The following is a 22,043-nucleotide window of genomic DNA, read 5'->3' as shown; positions in this document are numbered from 1 at the left end:
GACCCAGGCCTCCATGCCGCCACAGGCGCCTCGCTGGCAACCACACCCACATCAAAGCGCTGGGCCAACGATCGTAAACCAGCCAGAAATTCCTGTAGGCCCACAGCCGCACCAGACACAGCGGACCCTGGATCCGCTATGTGGGGAGCGGGATACACCCCAGACCTGCAAGGCAAACCCCCAAACCCCCTTGACCCCCCCCCAGCTAGGCCCCAACTCTAACAACTCATTCAAAGCAGTTAAAGCAGACTGTAAAGAAGCACTAGTAAATGTAAATGGCTCACCAGGCTGACCAGCACAAAACCCCTCAGGTGCAGTTCCCGAATCCACCGCCGGCGATGGTCCTGGAGCTCCCCATCTTCAGAGCTGGACAGCTCCCCTTCCAACCTGGCATCCGACCTGTCTTCCCCACCGTCCTGAAGGGAGCTGGAAGGCACAGAGGGGCCAGGCTGATTGCCATCCCCCCCTTGCCGCTGAGATGACCGCGAGCCGCCCTCTGCTCTCCTGGGCCTCTTCCTGCTGGGTCTCCCCACGCTGACCTGCCTGCCACTGGCCACTGGGGATACCGCCGCACTGAGCATGCGCGGAGTGGAGCTGCCAGCTGCTCCTTCCGACTGACCGTGCCAGTTGATTGTGCTCTCCCCCGCCGGGCTGCCCTGACAGACCGTATCTCCTTGTCAGAGGCAGCCGCACATCCTGGAGCCTCGCGATGAGCAGGTGGGGCCTGGGGGCGTGGTGTGGGCGTGGCCCCGCCTGGAAGAGCTCCGCCGCAGACGGGGATTCCTCCCAGGGCACTCGCCGACAGCAGCAGGAGAGTGCTGTGTCGGCGAGCCTGGGGGGTCCACTAATGGGCTCCCGGACAGTCGCTCAGCTCGGGGAGACACTGTGGGGCTGTAACGCTCTGGAGGCCAGGACCTCAGAGCACGTGAGGAATGCTGGTCCGCCCCTGCAGAGGAGCAAACAGGAGACCTGTGCCTGCAGCCATGACGTGCCCCGGGAAGCAGCAGCCTCCCGGAGCTGGCCATAAAGTGCGTCCAAGTCCCCCATGCAGGAAGCTGGCCGACAGGCATGACAAAAAATTAACAAATAACCAAATAAAATTTTCTTGCAACAGAAACCATAAATAATCCAGTACCACATAAAGGTGGCTGGTCTTGGGAGGCACCAAAAAACCCAATTAAAACTGTGTATCAGCGCCAACACTCAAACGGTCCCCAGCCGCGCAACACCACCTCGGGGACAAACACACTTCACCACTGATACCTCCTTTTTACCACTTCCCCGTTAATCCACTATTAACCGAGATACACTAGAGGGCTCCATACCTTAGATGGGTCACCCTATGCACTTTACCAAAAAACTGTTTAACGCCTCCAAAGACCCCAACCGCCAAAGCAGAAATCACTTCAGTTTCCCTTTTGTTTTTTTTTTTTTGCATAAAACAACCGTTGGACACACCCCAGGGTGGGAGGGCAGGGGATTCTTCTTCCTTCACGTTCCACGAGGCACTGCTGCAATGAAACATAAGCCCCCCCTGTGTTACTCTGCATATAGCCCCTCCTACCCTATACTGACCAATCCCAGTAACTGACCTCTACATGATCCCAAATAGTTAACCCCTTCCTGTCAACCCTATCATGCGGCCCTGCGCTTATTTTTTATTTTTATTTTTTTGCTTCGGGCCTGTCTTTCACGCTGGTGCAGTTAAAGTGATTGTAAAGTCTCATTTTATATTCGATAAAAATAACAAACATGCTATACTTACCTTCTCTGTGCAGTTGGTTGTACGCAGAGCAGCTCAGATCCTCTTCTCGGGTCCCTCTTTGGTGCTCCTGGCCCCTGCCCTTACTATGGGGTCACCCGAGCCATTCAGACACGAAGCCGCAGCTCGGCCCCGCCTCCTCCGTCCTTTCTTTCCTCATTGGCTTACTCACTTTGATTGACAGCAGCGGAAGCCAAAAACGCCGCACTGCTGTCTCAGCCAATGAGGAGGGGAGTCCCAGACAGCTAAGTCTCTCGAGCACATCACTGGATCTAGATGGACCTCAGGTAAGTATTAGAGTGGCTGCTGCACACAGAATGTTTTTTAACTTAATGCATAGAATGCATTGATAAAAAAAAAACAAAAAAAAACCTGCCTTTAGAACCATTTTAAAAACATGCATATTGTGTTTTAATGCTTTTTCAATGCTTTGTGTTAATATTTTACGCAACGGATATGTGTTTTAGATGTGATTTTGCTTGCGTTTTCACCACTGGGCAATGGTTGTTAGGAGCCAGCACTAGCTGGCATCCTAACAACCAGTGACTCAACAAGGGCATGGTGTGAAGGGGGGACCCCAATTTTATTTTTCTATTTTCACCGACAAGTTTTTTACGTTCTGCTGTCAGACCGGAATCCAACAACCAATGACTCATCCCTGCTGCTGACTCGTTAGGATACTGGCAAGTGCCAGCTGATTTCAATGGAAGGTGCATGTTTGCTGCGCTTATTAAACACTGCACCAAAGGTGCTAAACGCAAGATTTTTCAAATCGCACCGCAAATATTGATGAGAACAAGTATATAGGATTTAAAGGGGAATAATTTTTATGAACATTTCTCACCCTGGAAAGGTATGTTCTAGTTTTGCAAATGTCTACCTGTTCAAAAGGGTCTGAAGAAAAGTATTTACTTAATTCATGCTTTCCCAAACAGTGTGAGTTAGGAGCCTAAAGCCCCGTACACACGTACTGATCGTCGGCCGAACGATCGGCCGTCTTTTGTCCAGGGCTGTCGTGTCTGTTGAAAACTGCAAAAGACTGCACACGAATTTTGTCGGCCAACAACATCCGACTGCAGAAGTGATGTCATGTGATGGTTAACTTTCATTGTCTTTTTTCTTTTCTGTGCATGCCCAGTCTTGCTAAATTAATCTGCTGTCTGTCGGCCGAAATCTGTACTGACTGGCGAACAATCGGCCGTTCTGGTGTTGGCCAACAAAAATTTTAATGCCTGCACGACAGATTCTGTTCGGCCGAAAATGCGCTGTCGGCTGTCGGAAGCATCATACTAACAAGCCTACAATCGCCGATCGGTCGTCGGCCGAATATTTACGGCCGACAATCGGTACGTGTGTACGGAGCTTTACTCACCTGTTTTTCCCAGCAGACCTCCAACAACATTGTAGTTTACACTTAATTTTAAATTGTACGTGCAACCAAAACTTTTTTTTAGATTTGGATACAGTAGGAAACCACTTGATCTTCAGAAGATTTATGTCCTTTTATAACCAGGCCATTTTTTGCTATATGGCACTGCGTTACTTTAATTGACAATTGCACAGTTGTGCAAAGCTATACATAAATAAAATGTATGTCCTTATTTCCTCACAAATAGAGCTCTATTTTGGTGGTATTTGATCACCATTGGGTTTTTTCTTTTTAAACGTTTTTTATTAAAGGCAAAAGAAATACGGTACAGTAACATGCGGTTGAAAGATTAGGTACATGCCTTGATAAAACAAGTCACATTGAAATACAGATCTGCAGCATATAACAATCAAGTAACAGGTAACAATGTGATACGTATAGGGGGTCGTCCCAGTGCCCCGTCTGAGAGGCATTGAGGGAACGCTCTAAACGTAGGTGTGGCCTAGGTCACTATGTATGGATGGACCCCCAAACAGAAGGGGTCTCAGCCAAAACAAAGAAATATCTCTAGATTAGGTATGCCGGGTGGGGGGGGGGGGGCTGGGTTGGCGGGGTTGGGAAGAAATCAGGGTAAGTTGGAGAGGGTCATGGGGGGGGAGGTAATAGCATGTGCCCGGAGGGAGCCTCGAACCCCCTTGGGGCCCAGGTGGGAAAAGAGGGCCAGTAATGAGGACGCTGAATCAAGTGAGTAGAAAGGCTATCGTCGAGGCCTGGCGGCAGGCAATGGTCGATCCAGGGCCCCCAGAGCTATTCATAGGGGGTAAGTTTATCCAACAAAATTGCTTCCGTTTTAGCATGTAGCATGGCTTAGGTAACTCTGCACCATTGGGTTTTTTATTTTTTGCGCTATAAAAAAAAAAGTTTTAGTGTCTATAAACTATGGTATAAATACTGGAATTTTTTATACTAGTAATGGCGGCGATCAGTGACTTATAGCGGGAATGCAATATTGCGGTGGACAATCTGACACTAACTGACACTTTGTGGGAACCAGCGACACTAATACAGTGATCAGTGCTAAAAATATACACTGTCACTGTACTAATGACATTGGCTGGGAAGAGGTTAAGTATCTAGGGCGATCAAAGGGTTAAATGTGTCCCTAAAGCCCCGTACACACGTATCGATCGTCGGCCGCAAATATTCGGCCGCTGACCGATCGGCCGATTGTAGGCTTGTTAGTATGATGCTTCCGACAGCCGACAGCGCATTTTCGGCCGAACAGAATCTGTCCTGCATGCATTAAAATTTTTGTACGCCGACAACAGAACGGCCGATTGTGCGTCAGTCAGTACAGATTTCAGCCAACAGACAGCAGATTTGCAAGACTGGGCATGCTCAGGAAAGAAAAAAGACAAGGAAAGTTAACCATCACATGACATCACTTCTGCAGTCGGCTGTTGTTGGCTGACAAAATTTGTGTGCAGTCTTTTGCAGTTTTCAACAGACACGACAGCCCTGGACAAAAGACGGCCGATCGTTCGGCCGACGATCGGTACGTGTGTACGGGGCTTAACCAGTGTTTTTGTGTTTACTATGTAGTGCTATGTAGTGCTTTTACTACAAAATCCAGCACATCCCTGCACACAGGACAGAGCTCCGCCTTGTTTACATAAGCAAAGATCTGTTCTGTTGCTCTCCTCGCCGACATCCATTAGCCGGCACGCGCTGTTCGGCGACGGCGTCTGCAGTGACTAATTACAGCAGAAGTGGTGCACTGACGGCACGTACTAGGTACATGATCTGACACAGGAGAAACACTTCCCCGCCATATAACGTCGTTATGCTGTCAACAAGTGGTTAAACCCCTGCCAGATTATTTGCTGTCCGTGCACCATTAAGGCAATTTCCTTTCACTTCCTGTCCCTGACAAGGGCGCCTGGCAGCAAGCAACACGATTGTGAGGAGGTCAGTCTCCCGGGACCGCTGAGCAGTGTGTGCACACAAAGCCGGAAACCAGCCGACACAAGGATGAAAGGACTCTGCTGTAGTTCCGTAGCGGTGACATCAGCCGGACAGGTGCCACTTGCAGGAACCAGGGTGGACCACAAGCTATATGGCTGCCATGACTACATGTTTCGCGCTATGCCAGTGTCATTTTTACAGTAACAGTGCATATTTATAGCACTGATTACTGTAGTAATGTCACTGGTACCCCCAAAAGTGTCAAAAATGTCAGTCAGGGGCCCGATCTGTCTGCCGCAATGTCGCAGTCCCGCAAAAAAAAAAAAAAAAAAATCGCAGATCGCCACCATTACTAGTTAAAAAAAACAATAAAAATGACAAATCTTTCTCGTAGTTAGTAAACGCAATAACTTTTGCGCAAACCAATCAAAATCCGCTTATTGCGATTTTTTTTTTACCAAAAATATGTAGCAGAAAACAAATTGGCCTGAATGGTAAAAAAATTTAGATTTTTACTTTTTTTTTTTTTGAGAATTTCATTTAAAAAAATGTGAAAAATATTGTTATTTTTTAAAAATTGTCGCTCCTTTTTTGTTTATAGCGCAAAAAGTAAAAATCACACAGGTGATCAAATACCACCAAAAGAAAGCTCTGTTTGTGGGGAAAAAAAAGGATGTCAATTTAGGTACAGCGTCGCACGACCGCGCAATTGTCCGTGAAAGTAATGCAGTGCCGAATCGCAAAATAGGCTCTGGTCTTTGAGCAACCAAATCCTCCGGGGCTTAAGTGGTTAATGCTTAATGGCTGGCTTGCAACAGGGGGGCGGTCCGCCCCGGGTGCCACACATTAGGGGGTGTCAGGGAGCACCAGGGTGACACCCGGGGCCGGCTGCCGGACTGCCTCCTGACACAGGAGTGCGGAGGAGGAGGAACAAGATGTTTAAAGCAGAGAATGGGAGAGAGAGACTCACCATCACTCACAAGCCCTGAATACACAGCGGGCGCTGCCGGAGTTAACTGTGCTAGTTAATGAGAAGGCGATTAGTTGCTAAGACCGCCTAGCAACCAATCACCTGCTTATTAACTAGCACAGTTAACTCCGGCAGTTCCCCTGACCACTGTGTATTCAGAGCTCGTGAGTCTCTCTCTTCCATTCTCTGCTTTAAACAGTTCCTTCTCCTCTGCTCTCCTCCTAATAAGGTAGGAGGAGGAGGGACACTTGTATTGTAAAGGGGTTCTATTGGGGGGGCTTTGTATTGTAAAGGGGTTCTATTGGGGGGGGGGGGTGGCTTTGTTTTGTAAAGGGGTTCTATTGGGGGGGGTTGTATTGTTAAAGGGTTCTATTGGGGGGGGGGGGGGTTGTATTGTAAAAGGGTTCTATTGGGAGGGGGGGTTGTATTGTGAAAGGGTTCTATTGGGAGGAGGTTTGTATTGTAAAGGGGTTCTATTGGGGGTTTGTATTGTAAAGTGGTTCTATTGGGGGGGGGGGGGGGGTTTGTATTGTAAAGGGGTTCTATTGGGGGGGGGGCTTTGTATTGTAAAGGGGTTCTATTTGGGTGGGGGCTTTGTATTGTAAAGGGGTTCTATTGGGGGGGGGGGGTTGTATTGTGAAGGGGTTCTATTCGGGGGGGCTTTGTATTGTAAAGGGGTTCTATTGGGGGGGGGGGTTGTATTGTAAAGGAGTTCTATTGGGGGGGTGTATTGTAAAGGGGTTCTATTGGGGGGGGGTGTATGGTAAAAGGGTTCTATTGGGGGGGGTTTGTATTGTAAAGGGGTTCTATTGGGGGGGTTGTATTGTAAAGGTGTTCTATTGGGGGGGGTTTGTATAGTAGAGGGGTTCTATGGGGGGGTTGTATTGTAAAGGGGTTCTATTGGGGGGGGGGGTGTATTGTAAAGGGGTTCTATTGGGGGGGTGTATTGTAAAAGGGTTCTATTGGGGGGGGGGGTTTGTATTGTAAAGGGGTTCTATTGGGGGGGGTGTATTGTAAAGGGGTTCTATTGGGGGGGTGTATTGTAAAAGGGTTATATGGGGGGGGGGTTTGTATTGTGAAGGGGTTCTATTGGGGGGGGTCTGTATTGTGAAGGGGTTCTATTGGGGGGGGGGTTTGTATTGTAAAGGGGTTCTATTGGGGGGGGGGTTGTATTGTAAAGGGGTTCTATTGGGGGGGGTGTATTGTAAAAGGGTTCTATTGAGGGAGGGGTTTGTATTGTAAAGGGGTTCTATTGGGGGGTGTATTGTAAAAGGGTTCTATTGGGGGGGGTTTGTATTGTAAATGGGTTCTATTGGCGGGGGCTTTGTATTGTAAAGGGGTTCTATTGGCGGGGGCTTTGTATTGTAAATGGGTTCTATTGGCGGGGGCTTTGTATTGTAAAGGTGTTCTATTGGCGGGGGCTTTGTATTGTAAAGGGGTTCTATTGGGGGGGCTGTGTAATGTAAAGGGTTCTATGGGGGGGGGGGCAGGGGCTGTATAATGTAAAGGGTTCTATAGGGGGTGGAGCTGTGTAATGTGAAGGGTTCTATGGTGGGTGGAGGCTGTGTAATGTAAGGGGTTCTATTGGGGGGCGGGGGCTATATAATGTAAAAGGTTCTATGGGGGGGTGAGGCTGTGTAACATAAAGGGTTCCATGGGGGGGTGGGGGCTGTGTAATGTAAAGGGTTCCATGGGGGGGCCAGAGCTGCGTAATGTAAAGGATTCCATGGGGGGATGGAAGCTGTGTAATGTAAAGGGTTCCATGGGGGGATGGGGGCTGTGTAATGTAAAGGGTTCCAATGGGGGGGGGGGCTGTGTAATGTAAAGGGTTCCAATAGGGAGGGCTGTGTAATGTAAAGGGGTACGGGGGCTGTGTAATGCAGTTATTACTGCAGTCCTATAGATTTTTTAGGTTGTGCGTTTTTTTTTCTGTATTTTCTGAAAGCGCACCAAAAGTCCCGCATGCTGCATCTTTGGCGCGGTTTCAGAAAACAGGAAAATAATTTTTTTGGGGGGGAGTGACACCATGGTTTACTGCACCAGGTGACACCAGCCCTAGTGACACCACTGGAAGTAGCACACAATAAGCGTACCACTGCCAGTTACATGTATTTCTGTCTGGCGCCTCAGGTCAATCGGCGCAGTTTTTGCAGAGGAGGAGGTGCCTGGTCGCCGGGGGGAGCAGATGGAGGAGGATTCTTTTGGGTTCCGGGCTGCAGTGCGTAGAGGCACTTCACATGAAACGTCAATGTGCGGTTCGTCGCCTGCACGCCAGGGGGGGGTGCCAGATATAGGATCCGCCTGAGTGCCAAATGTTCTAGGTACGCCCCTGGTGGCTGGCTGGCTAGCTGGCACCCTGTGGTGGCTGGCTGGCTAGCTGGCACCCTGTGGTGGCTGGCTGGCTGGCACCCTGTGGTGGCTGGCTGGCACCCTGTGGTGGGTGGCTGGCTGGCACAGAGGCTGTGGGTGGCTGGCTGCTACAGGGCCTGTGGGTGGCTGGCTGTTACAGTGCCTGTGGCTGGCTGGTACAGTGCCTGTGGGTGGCTGGCTGTCTGGCACCCTGTCTGTGGGTGGCTGGCTGTCTGGCACCCTGTCTGTCGGTGGCTGGCTGTCTGGCACCCTGTCTGTGGGTGGCTGGCTGGCTGACACCCTGTCTGTGGCTGGCTGACACCCTGTGGTGGGTGGCTGGCTGGCACCCTGTGGTGGGTGGCTGGCACAGAGGCTGCTACAGGGCCTGTGGGTGGCTGGCTGCTACAGGGCCTGTGGCGGGCGGGCTGGCTGTTACAGTGCCTGTGGCTGGCTGGTACAGGGCCTGTGGGTGACTGGCTGTCTGGCACCCTGTCTGTGGGTGGGTGGCTGTCTGGCACCCTGTGATGGGTGGGTGGCTGGCTGGCACCCTGTGGTGGCTGGCTGGCAGAGAGGCTGTGGGTGGCGGGCTGCTACAGGGCCTGTGGGTGGCTGGCTGTTACAGTGCCTGTGGCTGGCTGGTACAGGGCCTGTGGGTGGCTGGCTGGCACCCTGTGGTGGGTGGCTGGCACAGGGGCTGTGGGTGGCTTGCTGGTACAGGGCCTGTGGGCATACCTCCCAACTTTTTGAGATGGAAATGAGGGACACCTATTAGCAAAATTATGTAGGCATAGGACACACCCCCTGCCACTCCCGCTTAAGGGAGAATTTTACAAAAAATTGCCTGTGTGAAATTTGAATACACTTAAACGCTTGAATACACGTAAAATGCTTGAAATATGCTTCTAAAATGCTCATATATGCGTAAAACACTATAAAATACACTGGAAAATCAAGGCAAGTGACATACTGCAGCATATATGTCATTTTATATTTTGCTTAAATTCAGATTGCTGACTAGAGTTGAGCGGACACCTAGATGTCCGTGTTCGGCGGGTTCGGCCGAACTTTAAAAAAAAGTCCGGGTCCGTGTCGAACTTTTCCCGGACACCGAACCCCATTGAAGTCAATGGGGACCCGAACTTTCAGGCACTAAAATGGCTCTAAAACACCAATGGAAAGGGCTAGAGTGCTGCAAACGGCAGCAAAACGTAGTTAAGACCATGGCGAGTGCTCTGCAAACAAATGTGGATAGGGAAATAACTTAAAACAACAAAAAAAAAAAACCAGAAAAATAAAACAATGTTCTTCATCTCTGAAGGACAAGGCCCATATGGAGTAGGAGGGAGGTTGAGGTGGTGGTGGATGTGGCGGTGCCATAGGCGTGTGCACAGGGTGTGCCGGGTGTACCTGGGCACACCCTAATCACCTAGGGCACATAGCATTATCGCTCTGTTTGCCAGTGAGGAGATGGGAAAGATCTCCCTCGGACCTGCTCTGCTCTATTTCTCTTTGCCAGCAGGGAGAGTAATGTATCGGGGCCATGTACATGTAGGCAAACACATGCATGTGTATTTAAACTTTGGGGTGCACACCCAAATGCAATAGGCTGCGCACACCTATGGGCGGTGTAGGTGGAAGCGGCGGTGGAGGAGGACCAGGGCCGGATTAAGAGCATCATGGGCTTGGTGCTGAGGATTTTGAAGGGCCTTAAGGGCTGTGCCTTGGCATGCACCCAGAGGAGGAAGGGTGCAGCCATGCATGCCTAATTCAACATGGGATGCTGTCTCTGAAGCCCATAAACACATCCATGCATTGGCAACTGTCCCTCCTTGTCCGGCCTTCGTGCTGTGTGGGGAGGTTCTGAGGGAGCTGCCTGGGGAAGCGAGCATAGAAGCCAGACTTCTGTGTTTACAAGTGACAGAAGAGCGGTAAGAGTGAAAATGGCCAACCCGGGGCCTATATAAAGGTAGGGGCCTGGAGCTGCAGCTCCAATAGCCCCTACGTTAATCTGGCCCTGAGGAGGACGAAGTAACCGAACACTGCTTCTTTTCAGAAATTTTAAATGAGGGTACACCCCAAAAGAGTGAGAAAGAGCAAAAATAGAACAATGGCTGGGTAAGGTCGGTATCCATCGCTATTCTGCACAAGGTACGGAAAAGTCCAGTGGGATCCATGCCTGGTTCATTTTAATGAACGTGAGCTTGTCCATTTTGTCTCTGGACAGGCGGCTGCGCTTGTCTGTGATAACGCCCCCAGCCGTGCTAAATACCGTTCAGATAATACACTGGCTGCAGGGCACGCCAGCACCTCCAAGGCGTAAAGGGCAAGCTCAGGCCATGTGCCCAATTTGGAGACCCAGAAGTTGAAGGGGGCAGACCCGTCATTCACTACATGTAGGCGTGTGCACACATACTGCTCCACCATGTTGGTAAAATGCTGCCTCCTGCTAAGACGTTCCATATGAGCTGCTGGTGCTGCTGTTTGTTGTGGCGTGCTGACAAAGCTTTTCCACATTTTGGCCATGCTAACCCTGCCTTCTGAGGTGCTGGCGGTGCCCTGGCTGCGTTGGCGACCTCTACCTCCTCCTCCTCCTCTGCCTTGTGCTTCCACTGTGGCCCCGCTGTCAGGTGGGAATGCCAGCAGCATCGCGTCTACCAGCGTGCGCTTGTACTCGCGCATCTTGTGATCGCGCTCCAGTGAGTGAATTAAGGACGGTACGTTGTCCTTGTAACGGGGATCCAGCAGCGTGGCCACCCAGTAATCAGCACAATTTAGAATGTGGGCAACTCGGCGGTCATTGTGGAGACACTGCAGCATGTAATCGCTCATGTGTGCCAGGCTGCCCAGAGGCAACGAAAGGCTGTCCTCTGTGGGAGGTGTATCGTCCGTGTCCTCTGTATCCCCCCAGCCACGCACCAGTGATGGCCATGAGCTGGCTTGGGTGCCACCCTGCTGTGAACATGGTTCTATCTCCTCCTCCAGCTCCTCCTCCTCATCCTCCAGAACTGTGCCCCTGCTGGACAATTGTGTCCCTGGCACGTGTGTGAAGGAACCCACCCTCGGAGCCCCTTGTGAATGACTGCCCTGAAAGCCTTGGAAATGTTACCTCTTCATCCTCCTCCTCCTCCTCCTCCTCATCCTGTGCCACATCCTCTTCCATCATCGCCCGAATTGTTTTTTGAAGGAGGCATAGAAGTGGGATAGTTAAGCTGAGAACGGCGTCATCGGCACTGGTCATGTTGGTGGAGTACTCAAAACAGCGCAAAAAGGCACACAGGTCTCGCATGGAGGCCCAGTTATTGGTGGTGAAGTGGTGCTGTTCCGCAGAGCGACTCACGCGTGCGTGCTGCAGCTGAAACTCCGCTATGGCCTGCTGCTGCTCGCACAGTCTTTCCAGCATGTGCAAGGTGGAGTTCCACCTTGTGGGCACGTCACATATGAGGCGGTGAGCGGGAAGGCCGAAGTTACGCTGCAGCGCTGACAGGCGAGCAGCAGCAGGGTGAGAACGCCGAAAGTGCGCACAGACGGCCCGCACTTTCTGCAGCAGCTCTGACATATCGGGGTAGTTTTTAAGGAACCTCTGCACTATCAAATTCAGCACATGCGCCAGGCAAGGGATGTGCGTCAAACCGGCTAGGCCCAGAGCTGCTATGAGATTTCGCCCGTTATCGCACACCACCAGGCCAGGCTTGAGGCTCGCTGGCAGCAACCACTCATTTGTCTGCTGTTCCATGCTCCTCCACAACTCCTGCGTGGTGTGTGTTTTTTCCCCCAAACAGGCAAGTTTTAAAACTGCCTGCTGTTGTTTACCCCTGGCCGTGCTGAAGTTGGTGGTGAAGGTGTTACGCTGTCCGGATGAGGAGGCCGTAGAGGATGAGGAAGCGGAGTAGGAGGAGTTAGGAACAGGAGGCAAACTGAAGCGCCCTGCAATCCTCGGTGGTGGAAGGACATGCGCCAAATTGCTATCCGCCTCAGGCCCATCCGCCACTGCATTTACCCAGTGTGCCGTTAGGGAGATATAACGCCCCTGACCGTGCTTACTGGTCCACGTATCGGTAGTTAGGTGGACTTTGCCACAGATGGCATTGCGCAGCGCACACCTGATTTTTTCCCCCACTTGGTTGTGCAGGGAAGGGATGGCTTGCCTGGAAAAGTAGTGGTGGCGTTTTTGTTATAGTGAGCTGGATTTGCAGCTGCAGAATCTCCACTCAGTAGTCATGTAGAGATGTGTTGAATTACCAGATCCAACTCTCCAGACTCATCACTGTGGACCCGCCTGCTTCAGCATACAAATACACATACACTCTATAAGATGTTCCTGGAGTGATAGGATGTATATGACAGTATAGAGGTGATGTGCTGAAGGGACAGGCGTGAACAGTGATAGCAATGATAAGCACTTGATAGTAGTATTCAGGAGAGTGGTAGATGGTAATAGGTAGAATGCAGATAGGTTAGTAATCATGTATAGTAACAGGTGGTAAGGACAGCAGATGACATATACAGGAGAGACTAACCCAGTGCAAGGATAGATGGTAGTAGACTCAAGAGCTAGCAATCTATGTAACAGTGTAGATGATAGGATTAGTAATGCATAGATAGTAACAGTCCTTAATGTGCAGAAGTAGATAATGTAAGTTTGTTATGAAGGAATCCCCTGTGGGGTACTTATCACTAGTGAGGTTAGTAAGTAGAAGGGTCTGGTAGTAAGGGAGTGATCCGGTAGCGAGATACGGGATCAGTAGCGAGGTTCCGGTCTGTTCCAGGTAAAGAGAATAGCTGGAGGCTCCGGCAGCATAAGACAAGGCTGTTAAGCATGCGGTTTGAACAAACAACCTGTGAGAGAAAGCCGGCGATTGAAATAGCCGCTCAGAGCGGTGCTCAGTGATGATGTCATGCGGCTTAAAGGTATATGCGTTCCACCTAACTGAAAAGGTGGGACGCAATATGCAATGAAAAATGGGCAATAAGGGTACCAAAGGTACCAGAATCTTACAGTACCCCCCCCTTAAGGCCGGCTCCAGAAGGCCTATAGCACTGGTTTCTCTGGGTATTTAGAGTGAAACCTTTGTATAAGCCTGGGTGCGTGAACATCAGAAGTATCCAACCAGGTGTCGTCTTGGGGTCCATAGTTCTTCCATCTTATGAGATATCGGAGTTTTCCTCTGTGGATACGAGAATCCAAAATCTCCCTAATCTCAAATTCTTCTACGCCTTCAACTTGTACTGGAGGTGGAGGCAAGATGGTAGGCCTTATTCCTTGGTTAGGAACATGTGGTTTCAGTAGCGACACATGAAAGATGGGATGTATTCTGAGATCTGCCGGTAAAGTGAGTTGCACTGCAGCTTTTCCAATGAGTTTCTTAATTGGGAAGGGTCCCAGAAATAAAGGTCCAAGCTTTTTGCTAGGGATCTTTAACCTTAAATTTTTCGTCGATAGCCAAACAAGGTCCCCAATAGCATATTGAGGAGAGGGTTTCCTACGAAGGTCGTAGTACCTTTTTTGTTGACTATGAGCGTGTGAGATGGTGGTATTAAGTAAACCCAGAGAGTCTTTTATTTGGGTAAGATAATCCGAGGCTACTGGGTTACTTGATGGTAGGATGCGTGGTGGAAGAAGTGTGGGATGAAACCCATAGTTTAATAGAACGGACTTTGCTTGGTAGTGCTGTGGGTTGCGTTGTTATAAGCAAATTCCGCCAGAGGGAGGAGGTCCACCCATTCATCCTGTAGGTATGAGGTGTAGCAACGTAGATATTGTTCAATGCACTGGTTGGCTCTTTCAGTCTGTCCGTTGGTTTGAGGGTGGTAAGGAGAAGTGAGCTTTCGCTCAATCCGTAGTATATGACATAGAGCTTGCCAAAACTTGGAGATGAACTGTGAACCACGGTCGGATAAAAGAGTCTTTGGAATTCCGTGTAACTTGAACACATGTTTTATTAGTAATTCCGCTGTTTGCTTAGATGAAGGTAGTCTGCGAATAGAAATGAAATGTGCCATCTTTGTCAGATGGTCCACTGACACTAGAATGGTATTAAATCCTTTGGAAGGTGGTAGTTCTAGTATAAAGTCTAAGGACACAACTTCCCATGGAACCTGGGGTATTGGTAGACTGCAAAGTAGAACAGATGGTTTTGTAGTGTCAATTTTGGACCTTGCACAGATGTCACATGAAGAAACAAATTTTTGTACAGACGTCTTCATATCAGGCCACCAAAACTGCCTGGTAAGCAAATTAAGGGTTTTAGTCATACCCATATTTCCTGCCATAGGCACATCATGTGACAATTCCAAGATCTTGGTGCGCATAGTAGGGGGTATGTAGAGTTTGTCGTTGTAGTAGAGGAAGCCTTCTGCATCAGTACTTAGTTGTGGTGGAGGTGAATCCAGTCCTATACTGTGCAAAATCTCTTCCTTCAGGGAACGAACAACACCAATAATACGTTCATAGGGTATTATAGGAATAGAAGGGATTTCGGCGCAGTTATCTTCGGTTAATCGTGATAGCGCATCCGCGTTTTTATTTTTCGTCTGCAGGCGTGTAGGTCACTAGGAAGTTGAATCTTAGGAAGAATAATGACCATCGTACCTGCCGGTGGGGAAAGAGTTTTGTTAGTCTGAAGGTATTGAAGATTTTTATGATCTGTATATATGAGCATTGGTAATCGGGTACCTTCAAGTAGATGTCGCCAATTCTCTAGTGCCAGTTTTATGGCAAGCAACTCTTTTTCACCCACTGGGTAATTCACCTCTGGGCTGCTTAGTGATTTAGAGAAGAAAGCAACTGGGTGGAGTGGTGAAGTATTTGTTGGTCGTTGGGAGAGAACTGCTCCTACTGCCATGTTTGACGCATCTACCTCCAGGATATATTGGAGGGATGGGTCTGGATGGCATAGTATGGGAGCAGAAGTAAAGCTTGATTTTAACAAGCGGAAAGCTCCATTTGCTTCTTCTGACAATTTGAATGGTTTCTTTATACTTGTAAGTTGTGTGAGAGGTCTCACAATAGCAGAGAAGTTCTTAATGAACTTCCTATAGAAGTTTGAAAATCCGAGGAATCGCTGTAATGCCTTACGAGTTGTTGGTATAAGCCAATCCAGAATACACGATATCTTGCTCATATCCATTTTGATTCCGGTTTTAGATATGATGTATCCTAGGAATAATATTTCTTCTTTATGAAATAGGCATTTTTTTAATTTCACGTATAGATTGTGTGCGAGTAATCTGGATAACACAAGTCTTACATGTTTTATATGTTCAGACAAAGATCGAGAATAGATAAGTATATTGTCCAGATATACCACGACACAGACATCAAGTAAGTCTCTGAAGATGTCATTTATGAATCGTTGGAAAGCTGCGGGAGCATTACACAACCCGAAAGGCATCACAAGATATTCGAATAATCCGTATCTGGTTCTGAATGCTGTCTTCCACTCATCTCCGTCACGGATTCGGATTAGGTTGTATGCCCCTTTTAGGTCCAATTTAGAAAAGTAGGTAGCCCCACGCACTTGTTCAATGAGTTCAGGGATGAGCGGTAAAGGATAGCGATCCTTTATCGTAATGGTATTTAATTGCCTATAGTCAATAATAGGCCTAAGACTTGAATCCTTATTGCGGACAAAGAAAAGTCCTGCAGCTGTGGAAGAAGTAGAGGGTCTGATGAACCCTTTCGCCAAATTCTCATCCAAGTATTCCTTGAGATGAGAAAGCTCATCCTGTGAAAGAGGATAAACATGACCGAAAGGCAATTTGCTATTAGGGAGTAGATCGATAGAACAATCATAGTCCCTATGGGGAGGCAACACTTGAGCATTTTTCTCAAGGAAGACTTTGGTCAGATCCTGGTAGCATAGTGGTGTAATCTCATCTGACACCACAGACAGGATCTTTCCATAAGATGGGAGGTTACACGTGATCTCGCAATAGTGAGAAGGGAAGGTTAGAGTCCGTGTTTTCCAATCTATGGTTGGTTGATGTATGTGTAACCAGGGGAGTCCCAAAATAATGGGAAAATGTGGTGAAGGTAGTACATCAAAAGTGGTGGTCTCCATATGGGACTCATTAGCAGTGACAAAGAGTGCTTCTGTCTGATTGGACCAGAAGATAACGGAATAACGTTAATGAAACTAACAGAGACAGGTTTAGGTTTTGAAATAATAGGTATTTTATTTAAAGTAACAAAACGTGTATCGATATAGTTCCCACAAGATCCTGTGTCGATCATAGCCTTGGTGGTGATCCTAGTTTGGTCCCACTGTAATGTCAAATGAATAAAGAGATAGGGATTAGAAAAGGAAGTCGTTAATCCCCGTAGCAAGACATGTGAACACTCACCCTCTTTTTTGCGGACAAGGGGACAGACGCTTATCAAATGATCCGGGGAGGCGCAGTACATGCAGAGATTTCTGGATCTTCTCCTGGCTCGTTCAGTAGTCGATAAAGGTGGGCGTATGGTTCCTACCTCCATAGGAGTAGGGTCAACGGCCGATTCCCGAGACGGACTGGACGATGGCATTCCCATCTTCTCAGCCTTTCTTTCTCGTAACCGCCTGTCAATGTTGATACTGAGTTGTATTAAGGCATCCAAAGTGCCAGGTAAATCCGCTCGGGCGAGCTCGTCTTTAACGGCTTCTGACAACCCAAGTCTGAACTGAGTTCGCAGAGATGTATCCTTCCACCCTGAATCAAGGGTCCATCTTTTGAACTCTGCTACAAAGTCTTCAACAGGTCTCCTTCCTTGTTTTAAAGCCCTTAATTGGATATCAGCAGTACTCTGCCTATTGGGGTCTTCATATAAGCTAGCGAGTTCCGCTAGGAATAAAGGATAGGAGTTGAGAAGAGGATCATCTTTCTCAAAGAGAGAGTCTGCCCAGGCCCGTGGATCACCCGTCAAATATGAAATAGTGGTACAGACTTTAATTTGATCAGTAGGGTAAGTACGAGGTTTTAGCAAAAAAAGCAATTGACATGCGTTTTTGAATTCACAAAATTTTTTCCGATCACCTGTAAACACTAGAGGAGGGTTTATTTTAGGTTCAGGGGGTTGAGCAGCAGTACGCTGTGAAAGACGGGCTATCTGCTGTCTCAGAGTCTGATTTTCATCTTTTACTTCAGTAAGAGCAAGTATTAATGCATTTACTTTTTGTGTTAATTGTATCACTTGAGTGGGTAATTCTGCTGAATCCATTTTTTAGGTTCGTTCAATCTGTAACGCTCCTGCGTTTTTGTTATAGTGAGCTGGATTTGCAGCTGCAGAATCTCCACTCAGTAGTCATGTAGAGATGTGTTGAATTACCAGATCCAACTCTCCAGACTCATCACTGTGGACCCTCCTGCTTCAGCATACAAATACACATACACTCTATAAGATGTTCCTGGAGTGATAGGATGTATATGACAGTATAGAGGTGATGTGCTGAAGGGACAGGCGTGAGCAGTGATAGCAATGATAAGCACTTGATAGTAATGTTCAGGAGAGTGGTAGATGGTAATAGGTAGAATGCAGATAGGTTAGTAATCATGTATAGTAACAGGTGGTAAGGACAGCAGATGACATATACAGGAGAGACTAACCCAGTGCAAGGATAGATGGTAGTAGACTCAAGAGCTAGCAATCTATGTAACAGTGTAGATGATAGGATTAGTAATGCATGGATAGTAACAGTCCTTAATGTGCAGAAGTAGATAGTGTAAGTTTGTTATGAAGGAATCCCCTGTGGGGTACTTATCACTAGTGAGGTTAGTAAGTAGAAGGGTCCGGTAGTAAGGGAGTGATCCGGTAGCGAGATACGGGATCAGTAGCGAGGTTCCGGTCTGTTCCAGGTAAAGAGAATAGCTGGAGGCTCCGGCAGCATAAGACAAGACTGTTAAGCATGCGGTTTGAACGAACAACCTGTGAGAGAAAGCCGGCGATTGAAATAGCCGCTCAGAGCGGCGCTCAGTGATGATGTCATGCGGCTTAAAGGTATATGCGTTCCACCTAACTGAAAAGGTGGGACGCAATATGCAATGAAAAATGGGCAATAAGGGTACCAAAGGTACCAGAATCTTACACTCTTCTGCTGTGCTGTTGGCTCTGTGCGACCACTGCCTCTTCCTCCAAACTACTCAGGTCACCTGCATGACCTTCATTCCATGTGGGGTCGAGGACCTCATCGTCCTCCACATCATCTTCCACCCAGTCTTCACCCCTGCCCTCCTTGTCGGTCTCCACAATGCTGAGCGCTGCAGCAGTTGGCACCTGCGTTTCGTCATCATCGGAGACGATGGTCCTTGCATGTACTCCTCTTGAGAAATAAGTGGTTGGGCATCGCTGCACTCAATCTCTTCCACTTCTGGGGCAGGGCTAGGTGGATGGCCCTGGGAAACCCTGCTGACAGTCATCAAAAAGAAGAGACTGCTGTATGGCTTGGGGCTCAGACTGCTTGCCTGATTTGCAAGGGGGTGAGGTGAAAGACGGTTGGACATCGGCTGCAGGTGCCAACTCTGACCTTTCTGCAGTAGACTGGGTGGGAGACAATGTGAAGGAACTGGAGGCACTGTCAGCAGCAAACCAATCTACTATCGCCTCTACGTGTTCTGGCATCATCACTTCTAGAGGCGTATAGGCGTATGATGCCCTACCAAATACTGATGCAGGTTCTGTCGCCTACTAACACTTGAGGAAAATGTTTCACTTGTGCGTGTAGCTGGCACAGATCGACCACGTCTTCTCCTTGCAACAGGAGCTCTACCAGCAGCACCACGACCCAGGCCACGGCCCCTATTTGACGGTCTCCTCATATTTCTGTAATTTAAGATCTTGCCCTAGAAAGGTGTTTATTGAATAGCGGAACAAAACAACAACAGTATCGCACGGGTGTATCTCACAGTCAAATATGCAAACTATGCCGCAATTTAATGTTTTTACCCCAAAAGGGTGTATATTGAATAGCGGAATAGGATAAAAAATGGTGTATCTCACACGTACAAACACAGACTAGGCCCCGATTACAATTTTTTGTACCCTAAAGGCAGGATGAGGAAGAGGAGTAGGAGGAGTTGGGAACAGGAGGCAAACTGAAGCGCCCTGCAATCCTTGGCGGTGGAAGGAGATGCGCCAAACCAATTGAAAAGGTGTATCTCACACGTACCGATACAGACTATGCCGTAATTTAATTTTTTACACTCCAAAAGGGTGTATATTGAATAGCGGAAAAGGACAAATTTTACAAAACGGTGTATCTCACAAGTACAAACACAAACTAGGCCCCGATTACAATTTTTTGTACCCTAAAGGCAGGATGAGGAGTAGGAGGAGTTTGGAACAGGCAGGAGGCAGACTGAAGCACCCTCAAATCCTCGGCAGTATGAGATGCGCCCCAAAAATTGGAAAGGTGTATCTCACACGTACCGTCACAGACTATCCCGCAATTTAATTGTTTATACCCAAAGGTTTTGATTAAATAGCGGAATAGAAAATATGATATCAAAAGGTGTATGTATCTCACACGTACCGACACAGACTATCCCGCAATTTAATTGTTTTTACCCAAAGGTTTTTTATTGAATAGCGGAATAGAAAATATTATCAAAAAAAGTGTATGTATCTCACACGTACAGAACCACACTAGGCCCCAATTACTATTTTTTGTACCCCTAAAGGCAGGATGAGGAGTAGGAGGAGTACGGAACAGGCAGCACCCTCAAATCTTCAGAAGTATGAGATGAACCTCATAAATTGGAAAGGTGTATCTTACACGTACCAACACAGACTATCCCGCAATTTAATTGTTTATACCCAAAGGTTTTTATTGAATAGCGGAATAGAAAATATGATCAAAAAAAGTGTATGCATCTCACACGTACAGAACCACACTAGGCCCCAATTACTATTTTTTGTACCCCTAAAAGGCAGGATGAGGAGTAGGAGGAGTTTGGAACAGGCAGCACCCTCAAATCTTCAGAAGTATGAGATGAACCCCAAAAATTGGAAAGGTGTATCTCACACATACCAACACAGACTATCCCGCAATTTAATTGTTTATACCCAAAGGTTTTTATTGAATAGCGGGATAGAAAATATGATATAAAATTGGTGTGATTTATCAATAGCACATGTGAACAGCAGTGTCTTATATCATTCAGCTCTGCTGCAGGCCACAATTTAATTTTTTTAACCCAAGGCTGTATATTGAATAGTAGAATAGAAAAAAGTGTATGATTTTTGAAACCACTCAATAATAGCACATGTGAACACTGAACACAGCAGTGTATGATCAGAGTCAGCACAGCACAGCTGAAGGAAAAACGCTGCACACAGTGACTGATGGAAAAAGACTTTTCTCCCTCCTCCTCAGTGGGCAAAAAAGATTGTGTTCACTGCACCCCACACACAGCAAAATCAATGTGGACCACTGACACCTGCCTATCTCCAGCCTCTCCCTAAAAGGATTGATAAGATCGGTCACTGCAACCCCCCCCCCCACACAGCAATATCGATTGTAGAACACACTGTCTGACCCTAAAAATCAGCAGCCTCTCCCTAAAAGGATTGATAAGATCGGTCACTGCAAACCCCCCCCCACACAGCAATATCGATTGTAGAACACACTGTCTGACCCTAAAAATCAGCAGCCTCTCCCTAAAAGGATTGATAAGATCGGTCACTGCAAACCCCCCCCCACACAGCAATATCGATTGTAGAACACACTGTCTGACCCTAAAAATCAGCAGCCTCTCCCTAAAAGGATTGATAAGATCGGTCACTGCAAACCCCACCCCACACAGCAATATCGATTGTAGAACACACTGTCTGACCCTAACAATCAGCAGCCTCTCCCTAAAAGGATTGATAAGACCGGTCACTGCAAAATCGATTGTAGAAAACTGACCCTAAAAATCAGCAGCCTCTCTCTAAAATGCCCTACAACTCGCCCTGCCTAACACACTCCGACCTGTCCCTCAATTCTATGCGTACACAAATGAGTTTTGCCTGTCTGTCCCTAATCAGCAGCCAGCACGTATGATGTGTGCTCTGTCCCTGAACTACACAGCAGAATGACGCAGCGGCGCTCGGTCTCGAACTTAAAGACTTGGTCACATGCTTCAGATGGCCAATCACAGCTACTCCTACATTTGTAGGCATGGCTGGGATGGCTTAAGGCACACCAGTTAAACGCTTGTTGATTGGCTGTTGAAAGCCCGCCATGAAAAGCGCGCCAATGCATACAAAACCCGGAAATGAAACGACCGAACACGGATTTTTACCAGAATATACAGTAAAGTTTTCGGGTCCGTGTTCGGGTAACAAAAATCCAATTATTCGGTACGAACACAAATAATAGTCCGTGTTCGCTCAACCCTATTGCTGACTAGTGAACATAGAAAAGAGGGAATACAAGCTTTTGGTTAGTGTATGGACTGAAGAAGAGATTAAGTGCCAGTTCACATTGGTGCGATGCGGGGACTCGCAGGCAGTTCACACTGCCATATGCAAACTGCTGGAAGTGTCAATACAAAGTTAAGGACATCCCCAGATTAGTTTGCATATCGTAGTGCGAACTGTATGTTCGTATAGGAATTGGATCGCATAGGTGTGAACACCCATGCAATCCAATTCTGGTGCGGACCAAAAAAAG

The sequence above is a fragment of the Pelophylax lessonae genome (assembly GCF_965119305.1).
Source record: "Pelophylax lessonae genome assembly, chromosome: 1".
Classification (NCBI taxonomy): Eukaryota; Metazoa; Chordata; class Amphibia; order Anura; family Ranidae; genus Pelophylax; species Pelophylax lessonae.
The sequence above is the reverse complement of the archived record's forward strand: the minus strand, read 5'-3'. Positions refer to the sequence as shown.